The sequence below is a fragment of the Saccopteryx leptura genome, chromosome 2 (genome assembly GCF_036850995.1).
Source record: "Saccopteryx leptura isolate mSacLep1 chromosome 2, mSacLep1_pri_phased_curated, whole genome shotgun sequence".
Taxonomy (NCBI): Eukaryota; Metazoa; Chordata; class Mammalia; order Chiroptera; family Emballonuridae; genus Saccopteryx; species Saccopteryx leptura.
The window spans coordinates 341,946,053-341,958,193 of NC_089504.1; the positions used below are offsets into that span (position 1 = coordinate 341,946,053).

A 12,141-nucleotide genomic window follows, 5' to 3' on the forward strand; every position below is an offset into this window, starting at 1 on the left:
ATCAGGCGTCCCTGATTTGACTTCCCCGTGCAGTGGGACACTCCTGCTTATCAGCAGGGCTGGCAGCCTCTTCGAGACTACTCTTGAGGTGGCTATGAGGATTTTACTTATCAGTGCCGACCCCAAATGCCACTGAAGGAAAGACACGACTGACACACAAGTTAGTTGCAAGAATCGCACAGGCAGTTTATTACTCACAAATCCTTTTGGTGTGCCTGAGTACAGCTTAAGGGGGGCCCGGCAGCGTGTTCCTCTTGGTTGTCCTTGGTCAGAGCGTGTGGAGACAGTCCGCATCAACCTTGGAGTCTGGGTGACTACTGCAGCAGGGTGCCCTTAGATTTAGTACCTTTTCTGGCCAACGCCTTCTAACAGGTGTCAATCTACAAGATTATCATCTCAAACTACCTTTTTGGGAGCTCCTCGCAGGGAGCCCTTTTTATGTTAATCTACTGAAATGTTACATCAAGCCACTTTTAAGATGTTCCTAGGGAAGCCTCTTGTTTACATCAACCCACAGAGTTATGACATTAAGCCACTTCTTATCTACCTATAACTTCACACACACACTAACTGAGCCCTGTGTGAAAGGCAGTCTGTTTATCATATCTGTACACACTGTATTAATTCCTATCCAGACAGCATAACTTTATTTAATTTCCTTAATTGATTTTAATATTATATCCTAATTATTTTTTATATCTTCCATATTTGTCTATATTTCTATATATTTAATTACTATAACCTTATATTACTGTAACAGATTCCTATCTGGAAGATTCTATCCTTTCATTTGTCAAATCAAGTCCAGAGCAGAGCTGCATCCTGTCTCTGGTTGTATTATTAGAGGGGGGCAGGGTTAGGTTCAGAATCTGGGTCTCCTCCCTCACAGTGAAATCTTTCCCCCCACACCTCCCTGCCCCCAAGCAAACCGGAAGAGAGAAACCCAGTTCCCCAGAGCCAGCGCCACCAGGGAAGGCTGTAGGGGTCCTGAATTCCCTCATGAAGAAATGCTTCCCCCAGGAATGAGAGACAAAAGCCTGGAATCCTCGTGGTGGGGCAATGTGGAACTTCACCTGTTGCACAATCTGAGACTTTGCTTTTTCCCTTCTTGTCTTCATAAAACTTCCTTTTCTTACGATGGGGCCGCAGGGCTGGTATCTCCTTACTTGACTTTTCAGCTGAGGTGTCTCTGAGTTTCGGGCAGTGGGCCGGAGCGAGAACAGGACAGGGGACAGATGCTACTGTGTGCAGCAGCCTCTAGGAGCCCAGCCTGTGGTTTTCTACTCTCTGTAGTGTCTGCCTACCCCGTTTCCCTTTCTAGACAGAAGGAAGTCTGTTTCCTCGTGTCCTGAGTTATGCAAATCTTCTGTCCTCTTCCTAGTTCACCCCAACCCAGAATCTTCTGTAATGCTCCCATGACATAAGCGTTTTCCTCCTAGGAGGCTAGAAGCTGAGCAAGCAGATGCAGGGACTGAGGATGCGAATTGAGCTGCGGATGGTGACAGAAACCACAGCTCTTCCTGATGACTGAGCCCTGCGGCCACAGGGCTGTCCTGAGCTGCTTTCCTTCTCACCCTTCTCAGACCCAGGGGACTTGTTCTCTCTCTCTCTCTCTCTCTCTCTCTCTCTCTCTCTCTCTCTCTCCTTGTCTCCACCTGTTCTCCCTTTTTCACGCCTCTCCTCTTGAATTCCACTGAGTCGAAGCAGGCAGGAAATGGAAAAGGATGTAGAAATTGAGACAAAATTATGACTGCATTTTTCTACCTTTTAAATAGTGTGAGCAAAAAAAGGGGGCCACATACTAAACCTGACAAGCCCAGGGGAGGCCGACATGGTGCGGCTTACAAACTCAGAGACCTATAGGAGCCACATACGATGGTCTGAACAAAAAAATTCCTAACTAAAAGCGGGTCACGGAGGTGGTCTTATGCCTGTAGCTTCCTTGACAAAGGTTGATCTTGACCTTAAGTGAGTCTGTCTGTTGTCTTTGTGCATCTAAGATAACATACCTTTGAAATGTCAGAGTGATTTTCTTTTCCAGACTCCTCAAAGGGACAGCAGCGGCGCCAGAGCACAGACAGACTCCACTGTGCCCTTGCTGCCCTCATACCCTCTCTGTGCTGTGAATGGCAGCTGTCCTGTGCCCACCAGTGTAAAAGGAGGGTGTGTCTCCGTTTTGCTTTTTATCTCATCCCAGAGATTTCCCCCCATTTCGCTTCCTCCCACCCCCTTCATCTACCACCAACACATTTCATGTCACCCTCCTTACAGCTCTTCCTTTGATCCTAATGTATATAAAACTAAGCTGCAAAGCTGCCGTTTTCTGGAGCATTTTCTCAGTCTGTTGCTTCCCAACAATGATCATCAGTTTGGCTCAAATAAACTCATAAAAATTTTCTACAGGTTAAGGAGTTTCTTACATCAACAAATAGCTTCCCTTTTAGATATATAACTGTGTAAAATATATACATTTAGAAGAAAAGAGGAAATTACAACTATTTTTGCTTTTATTTATTTATTTAACAGGCTTAATTCACTTTATTTTTCTTGTATGAAACTGTGTGGTGGTCACAGCATGAGTCTGGGTCCTCCACACAGAAACCCTGGTGTGTGTCTTTACAAGATGGTCAGTGAATTCTAGATTTAAATATTTTCTTTAATACTTTGAGGGTATTTTTTCATTATTTTGCTGGTTAGAATTGCTGCTGAGAATTCTGAAATCACTTATTAAGGTAGCAGTCTTGTTTTTCTCTCCAAAAAGTTATATAATTTGCTATTTTAAAATTGTACTTATGTTTCTCTGTATTTGTCCAGGTTTGGTATTAATTAATTCATTCATTCATTCATTCATTCATTCATTCATTCTAGACACTTTACTAAAATATTTTTTTTCCAGAGACAGAGAGAGAGTCAGAGAGAGGGATAGATAGGGACAGACAGACAGGAACAGAGAAGGATGAGAAGCATCAATCATTAGTTTTGTGTTGTGACACCTTAGTTGTTCATTGATTGCTTTCTCATATGTGCTTTGACCGTGGGCCTTCAGCAGACCGAGTAACCCCTTGCTCGAGCCAGCGACCTTGAGTCCAAGCTGGTGAGCTTGCTCAAACCAGATGAGCCCACACTCAAGCTGGCAACCTTGGGGTCTTGAACCTGGGTCCTCCGCATCCCAGTCCGACGCTCCATTCACTGCGCCACTGCCTGGTCAGGCCTAGGATTTTTTTTTTATGCCAGGAAACTCTTGGCCATCATCCCTTTCAAACAATCCAGCTCCTCCTTTCCCTGGCCCCTGCAATCTGGGTACACCAAACCCTGGTGGTGAATGGCTGGTGGCGGAAAAGGCAGGGTGGTGGTGAGGAAAGAGCAGGAGTGAGGAGTCAGGGTGGGTTTATTCCCTACTCCCCTACAATCAAGTTCCTCAGGAAGTATGAACCCGTTGAGCTGTGTCCAATTTCTCATCTGTGACTTGGAAATGCTCAAAAATATGACATTGTTGGGTTGGCATGGACGTGATGCCCGTGAAGTTCTGGGCGTGAATGAGGCGCTTTCGCCACCCTACTTTCATTTGCTCACGTGGCAGCTTTTAATCATTAGTGCCCTTGTTTGCCGAGTGGGGAAGGCTGTTGCCGTTGGTGCATGGAGCCCGTGGGGAAAGCAGCGCAGGGAGTGTGTTATCCTTGGCCAGCTGCCTGAGGGGCTTGAGCTCCAGATCACAATGTGGCCCAGCTCATTGGGCATGAGGCCGATCAGCCTCCCTCTGCCCTGCTTGCCCTTCACAGAGCCAAGGCTTCAAACAACAATGTAGATTGGATCTCTCCTAATGGCCCCCTTCTCTGAGTGTGGAACTAGAGACTCCCTAAGGCCCAAGACATCACAGTAATAGCTGCCATGAATCTCAGGAGGATGCAAGTGAGCAAAGAGAAATCCAGAGGCTCGGTGTTTCATGTTTTGTGTTGCTGTTGTTGTTTTTGTTTGTTTTCCTTGCAGCACCATGCCCACCCCCCGGCTTAAGCACAGATTGTAGGGACTGGGGGTAAATCCAGGTTATAGTCCCCTGGTCAAGCGGATCCCCACGTCCTCTGGCAACTACAACCTTGTTATTGAGCTGAATTCTTCTACGTCAGCCTCGTCTTTCCCGGAGGGTGAGTCTGCCCTACTCCCCACTCTCTCCAGACTCAAGGACACCCGGTAGAGTCAGCTGGCTGCCTGGTCTGACAGGCCTAGCCGGTGCTCCCTGTGAGTTAGTTTATGTGCATGGTGGGGGTGGGGCACTTGACAGGAAGTCTACGGTGCTATGTCAGAGACAGGGGTGGAGAAACTGGCTTTCCACCTGTCCTCAGCCAGTGTCTCACAGTATTCTGAGCCCTGTGAATGAGAGGCAGTCTCCCATTGCTGTCCAGAACATGTGACCATGTGAGCAGGTGAGGACTAATGGAAACATGGCGCCATCTTGGCACGTGGACGGACTCTCATCTTGGGATCACTTGGAGAGATTGCCCTGCTGCACAGCACATGGCCACAAGGACACTGACAACAGGGGTGGTGATGGGCCTCCAGGTGCAAGAGACTTTGCAGAGAGCAGACCACACCACGAGGCTCTGTGAGAAGGCTCTGGGTGGGTTGTCTGTGAGCACATGTCGACACCTCAGGAACTCCGGAAATTCGTGAGCAAGATTAGGGAGATGGGTTGGGAGGATAAGGCTATGAGATAGGAGTAGCAAGGCAACCAGGTGTGGGTAAAATTAGAATATGTGTGCTGGCTGGTGGCACAGTGGAGAAAGTGCCAGCCTGGAGCACCGAGGTCACCAGCTTGATCCTGAGGGCACCAATTTGATCTGAGATCACCAGTTTGAGCCCCAGACAGGGCTCGACCCCGAGGGTGCCAACTAAATCCCAAGAGCTCTGGCTTGACCCTCAAGATTGCCGGTTTGAATCCCAGTCAGGGCACATATGAGAAGCAATCAATGGCAAAACTAAGTGGAACAGTATGTCGATGCTTCTCTCTCTGTCTCCTCTCTCTCTCTCTCAAAAAAAGACTATGACCTCTTTCCTCTCTCTAGGAAAGACTGTTAAGTCTTGGAACCTTGGGCTTAAAGTTATGTGACATGTTAGGTGCAGGAAAGGTAAGGAGAGACCTTTTTGGAAGAAGTGCTCCTGGTCACTATAGGGACTGGAGGCAGTATAGGAGGAACCCAGATGGTGCCAGGAATCCTTCCTGCGATCAGCACGAGGGGAGGAAGTGGTTAAGGAAAGTCCAATGCAGCTCGCCGCGGGTGGGTCTTCTTGCCCTGGCTTCTCCCAGGGAAGCTTTGGCTCATCTCACTCTGCGCTGTTGAGATGCTTGCTCAAGGCCGGGAGAACCTGGACTGGGTGTCGGAGGAAGCCTCAGAACTATTTGCAAAATAAATAAGGCATCTTCCTCCTCTGTTTTTCTTCGTAGTACTAACCTATAATGTATGTCATGTTCTAAATGTTGAAATAGAATCTTTGTTTTCAATAATATTTATTTTCTCTTTTCTTTACCCTCTAACATAGAAAGTCAATGCTTTCTATTTTAATCTAAGGTTATTTAATAGAGCTTCGTTGGTATAGGACTGTGGATCATGGAAATTTTTTACCATTTATTCTAAGGTTGTAGATGGAATATTAAGATGGGATTAGGATGGAAACAGAAAAGTGATGGAAGTTTTTCAGGAAAGTGGCCACAGGACCCGCCACTACAGACAGCAGCTGGATATGTCTTTGGATTTTTCTACTGGGGAAGACTGAGTGTGTTGGTGGTTGCACCCCGAAAGTGAATCGTATTAGAAGAGCACCTTGGGGTATAAATGTGAATGTGCCCATAGCACAAGGGTGGCAGGTAGGAGAGCCCTCTTGAGTTAGTTATGGGACTGCAACAACGCTCTCTATTTTGAAAAAAAACCAAAACCTTAGTGGCCATATTTTCACAAAGTGACCCTACCTCCTTGACATTAGCTGAACGATCTAGACAGACGTTTGAGTCAATCTTTTTCTCCTCCTGGGAATTTGTAGTACGGAATGGAGAAACACAGGAACTAGAATTATTAAAGCTGAGTCACGTTCATGGCAGCACCCTCAAGAGGAACTTCATAAAGTTAAAATAGCTGTTACTTATTCATTCTGTAAACAGCTCACTCTACAGATACTATAGGCGTACAGAAGGATCAGACTCTGTGCTCACCCAGATTTGGGGGCCATATGTCAGGGGAAGGTGATTACACTCACTACACACAGGCCCTTACATATGTGTCGTCTCACTTTATACTCACTACAACTTTCTGATATCGTCGTAGTAGCAGAATTTTAGATTGTACAGATGAACAGACTAAGTTTCCAAGAAGCTAGATGACTTGCCCAGCGTCACACTCTTAACGAGTAGAGGGGCCAGTCTTCTCCTCCAGGTCTGTCTGGCTTTTAAGTAAATGCTCCATGCCCTGTTCCATGCTGGCTGTCTCTCCCAGAGAGGGAAGATGTTCACTGGCGGGGTTCTCCTGGCCACGTGTTAAAGTTTCGATAGGAAGGCATGTACGGATTATCTATGTTCCACATTTAACGTGAGGACACAGGGAAGGTGGAGCAGAAGAGCATCTCCTGGATCTTCTCTCTTCCCACATTGTCATTTGCAACGGGCTTTATAAGCTTTAAAGGAAAATTTGCTCAGAGCCCATTGGGATACCCACCTGCTCACCATATTTGTATTTTTTTTTTGTATTTTTCTGAAGTTGGAAATGGGGAAAGACAGTCAGACAGACTCCCGCATGTGCCCGACCGGGATCCACCCGGCACGCCCACCAGGGGGCAATGCTCTGCCCCTCTGGGGCGTCGCTCTGCCGTGACCAGAGCCACTCTAGCGCCTGGGGCAGAGGCCAAGGAGCCATCCCCAGCGCCCGGGCCATCTTTGCTCCAATGGAGCCTTGGCTGCGGGAGGGGAAGAGAGAAACAGAGAGGAGGGGGGGGTGGAGAAGCAAATGGGTGCTTCTCCTATGTGCCCTGGCCGGGAATCAAACCCGGGTCCCCCGCACGCCAGGCCGACGCTCTACCGCTGAGCCAACCAGCCAGGGCCCATATTTGTATTTTTTAAAACAAAGAATTACATCTATTTTTGGTAGGCAGTTTTTAATCAGCCAAAGCACTTCACCACCTCTGGTGGTGGCTGGCTGTCTCTCTCATATACAGCCTATATGTATAGCCTCCTGACCACCCATCATTCCTCACTTCTGTGATAAGAAGTGGGGTTGGCACCACCTTCCTAACAGAGCAGAAATGGGTCCATGTGTGAACAGGCTCACAGAATTCTGAGGCTTCCTCCAGGCAGGCCAGGTAGCGTGAGTCTCCTCCCTCACTGCCTGCCCATGCATACCCTCTTTAGATAAGAAAGTCATGTAAGTTTTGCACAGTGGCAGTATCGTAGCCAATGAGGTTTATCCGAGGTGTGATTATTGCTAACGGGAAGTCCTATTTAAACACACACACACACACACACACACACACACACACACACACACACTAGGAAAGATTTTTCCAAATGCTCTTTATTATGTGAACATTTGATTTGCCTTCTTGAAATGCCTAGTTCCTGAGCACGCTCGAGGCATATCACATACATAAGGTGTGCTTGCCCTTGCTCTGATTTTGGCTCTTCTGGAAGTCTGTGAACAGGTTGTCATAAAAAGATATCCCTGGGAAACAGTGCCTTTCAAAGTTATTTCTTAATCCCAAATGAAACTTGACTTAGAGAAAAAAAAATCACAGATCCCAAAAGGGCCTTTTGGTGAAATGAACCAAAAGCTTCATTCTCTTGGAAGTCATGCCTACTCCTTGCAAAGTGATTGAGAGAACAAAAAATGACACCCATAGAGCCAATAAACTGATAAACACCAGTCCACCGTTGTACCTAATAGATCCCCCACCCCCAGTTTACACAACCTGCTCGTTTATTTCCAGCTTGTTTCTCCAAATCATTTAACCAAACCTCAGCGTGTGAGAGGCTACATACACTGCGGCGTGGGAGAGGTGTGTGTGCAGGGCGAGCTGTTTGGACAGGCATGTGGAAATAGTGAGTAGGTCAGAATAGAAACATTGGATATGGAGCTGGGAAACATATTATTTCATTTCAGGATGACTTTCTAACTGTGATACACACTCTGGGTCACAGGCCCTACAGGACCTGCAGGAAGTTGACACTTTCTATCTTAATCCAAGATTAATTAATAGAGCTCCGTTTGCAAGGACAAATCAGCATTTCTAATTCATTGGCTCTTAAATTTGATTATCTCTTACTGAAAAAGTACCCTTCAAAAAGAACCAAGGCTATATCCCTAATTATGAAAGTACATTAATTATGGCAAAGGAAATGGTGGATAAGTCACCCTAGGAACTTGAAATGAAAAAGCCAAGTGTGTGAGTGCATTACTGATACAATGCTGACATAGCACTTTGGGGGTCATGATCCTATATAACTTAGACCTTCACATTTGACACTCGTGAAAAATTCCTTGAGCATTATTCTCAAAGGTACCAGACAGTAAACTGATGAGGAAATGAGCTGAATAAACTTTTTCAAACTATAAATCAATTTGCATTTTTATCTCTCCAAAAGGGCACCTGAACCAGTCAGAGAATTCTCCCTCCATAGTGATATGGAACAAAAGAGCCAGATTTCCATGTGGATATCAGAAGTTATTCAAAATCATTCCTATCCCCAGCCCAGCCCACGGCATTCCCTCAGGATAGGAGTTTATAAACTGGCCGGTTCCTATGTGCGGGCAGCACACTGCCCACTGGCCGGGGGCTAGGCGCCACCCTCATCCGGGCAGCTTTTCTGGCTTTGGGATGGAGGTGCCTGGGCTTTCAGACTTGGTACGATAGATAGGTCAGTCTGCTGAGGGCTTCCCAGTCTCCAGTCTCTGGGGAAATGAAAAAAGGAACCCAGCCTTTGATCTTGGGCTGGTTTGTCTGAGGGAATCTTGCATGATTAGGCAGTATTTCTACAACAAAGAATGAAAGGTTTCAATTATGAGTTTCAGTTTGTTAGATTCATGTGAACATTGCTTTCTAAGTCACTGCGTAGGTTGAGTAGTTGGGAGCATATGGAGATCTCCTCATGTAAGGCAGTATGGGTTTCTTTTGAACCTGGACTCTACAACAATCGTTGTGTATTTAGGGATGCCAAGATCTACACCTGCCCAGAAGAGCCAAACAGAACCCATGATGCCTGCTTCATCAATGCACTAAAGACAATGAGTGTCCCACAGGTCTGAAATGCTGTGGCAATGGTGTGGACCAGGGGTCCCCAAACTACGGCCCGCGGGCCCCATGCGGCCCCCTGAGGCCATTTATCCGGCCCCCACCGCACTTCGGAAGGGGCACCTCTTTCATTGGTGGTCAGTGAGAGGAGCATAGTTCCCATTGAAATACTGGTCAGTTTGTTGATTTAAATTTACTTGTTCTTTATTTTAAATATTGTATTTGTTCCCGTTTTGTTTTTTTACTTTAAAATATGTTATGTGCAGTGTGCATAGGGATTTGTTCATAGTTTTTTTATAGTCCGACCCTCCAGTGGTCTGAGGGACAGTGAACTGGCCCCCTGTGTAAAAATTTGGGGACCCCTGGTGTGGACCATTGTGCAGGGACACTGTCCAAGGAGTGAATGAAAGGAAACAAGGACCTGCTTGTGGCCTCCTGTCATCTTCTCAGGGCAAAAGGAGCACACACCTGCCCTCCGTACACAGAAGTCTGCATAGGTTCCGGGGAAGGTATATGTGTGGGGCGGTGCCAGGGAGACCAGGACTGCAGAGCAGGAGGACCCGACAGCAGCAGTGGATGTGGCCAGGTCTGCTCACCAGCAGCAAGAGGTAGGACTTCCTTAGCCCAGCGGGAATATGTGCTTGTCCTGCCCAACCTTTCCAAAGTGTGTTAAATAATGAACTCTTGAGTGTGGTTTTGAAAGTCTTCATCATAAAATGTAAACAAAATGGGATTCTTTGGAATTCTTCATCCCTATTTCCCTTGCGTTCAGTCATTTTCAACATTTTTCAATATGGAAACTTCTTTTTAAGAATAACTTTAGGCCCTGGCTGAGTTGCTCAGTGAGTAGAGCATTGTCCTGGTGTGTTGAAGTTGCGGGTTCGAACCCCAGTCAGAGCCCATATGAGAAGCAAACAATGTGTGCACAACTAAATGGAACAGCTGAATGGAACCTAGGAAATGGATGTTTCTCTCTCTCTCTCTCTCCCCCTCTCTCCCTTCCTCCCTTCTCTCTCTGAAGTCAATGCAAAAATTTTTTTTAATTATAACTTTTAATGTCTTTATCCTCCCCCAAATACATATTTATGGTTGAAGAAAAGACTACAGTCAAAACAATATGAACAAATAAATAAATGGCAACCACAATCTCATCACCCAAACATTCCTGCTAATCTTTCAGTGTATATTTTCCACAAGTCTGTGTCTGTATGTACAAACCTGTTAGTAATGTCACAGTTTTTACTTATCAAAATATTTTGATCAACATAGTTTCTTTTTTAACTCTTTATTATGGGAAATGTTAAACACACACAAAGCAGACAGAATAGCATAAAGATAGGCCATGTACCCATCCCCAGACTTAATCACTGTCAGTATGTAATTCTTCTACCACAACGCCATTCACTTCCCCTCATCTTATGCTATTCTGAAGCAAATTCCAGACTTTATTTTATTACATATTATCTCTGTCTGTATCTCTAAAAGATAAGAACTCCTTTTAATTGTGATTTATCTTACCTTTTGGTTATTTTATTTACTGTTATGGTTTCATTTCTCTTTTATTAGATATATGATCTTTCACTATGTAACCTACTGTATTTGTGTAATATCTCCCTTTCACTCTTTCTTGCTATATGTCTTGTATTTAGAAAGTTTTATTCATTTGATCTAATAGTTATCTTATACTAAGACCTTTAAGTACTACACTTGCCCCCCTCTATTTTTGGAGTATTACCTCTAAGCATCCTACTATGAGTAATAGTCATAATAAAATTAACCAATTTCCTGTTTTTCTTTCTCTCCCCTTCTTACCCTGAACCCTCAACAACTTTGTTTTAGATTGTCTTGATTCGGGGTGACCACTTTATAAGTTATATAAATGTCTAATCACCATGTTGCACATCTGAAACTACTATAATACTGTATGTCAACTAACTGTAAAAACAGGGGAAAAAAAGATTGTCTTGCTTATTCTTGGTTTTTGGAAGTTTCATATAAACTTCAGAATCAGTTTATAAATTTTCATGAAAAATCCTAAGAGTTTGATTAGAATTATATTAAATTTCAATTTGGGGGAAACTGGCATCTTTATGATCATGAGTCTTCTAATCCATGAACAGGGCATATCACTGTTTATTAAACTACTATTTCCAGAATTTTTCTTAGTAATCTCATGTAGTTTTCTGAGCATAATTTGTTAAATTTATACTCAGGTAATTGATGCTTTTTGGAAGATATTGCAAAGGCATTTAAAAATGTCATTCTTTAATTGTAAGATTTAAAAAGCTTTTAAGCAGTCTCTCCTCCCATCAGACATCTGTGAGCACCGATGCGGGGCGGGCAGGGACTGTGGGCAGGGGTGAGCACCGATGCGGGGCGGGCAGGGACTGTGGGCAGGGGTGAGCACCGATGCGGGGCGGGCAGGGACTGTGGGCAGGGGTGAGCACCGATGCGGGGCGGGCAGGGACTGTGGGCAGGGAAACGTGCGTCAGGAAGGGCTGTGCGGAGCGGGCAGGGACTGTGGGCAGGGAAACGTGCGTCAGGAAGGGCTGTGCGGAGCGGGCAGGGACTGTGGGCAGGGAAACGTGCGTCAGGAAGGGCTGTGGTCATGTCTGCTCCGTTATTCAAATAGGTTGTCTTTTATATTTAATTTTTTTTTAATTTACTTTTTTTATTTTAAAATTACAGTTTGCTTTCAGTATTATTTTGTATTGGTCTCAAGTATACAGCATAGCAGTTAGACAATCATATTCTTCACCAAGTGTCCCCCCGATATTTCCAGCACCCATTTGGCACCATCCATAATTATTACAATATTATTGGCTATTTCTCCTATGCTGTATTTTACATTCCCGTGACTATTCTGAAGCTACC

General features: G+C 45.2%; 1 pseudogene; it reads left to right on the top strand.

Moving 5' to 3' along the window:
- Positions 1-7,406: 7,406 nt before the first annotated feature.
- LOC136396389 (U4 spliceosomal RNA) lies at positions 7,407-7,468 on the top strand (annotated as a pseudogene).
- Positions 7,469-12,141: the final 4,673 nt, after the last annotated feature.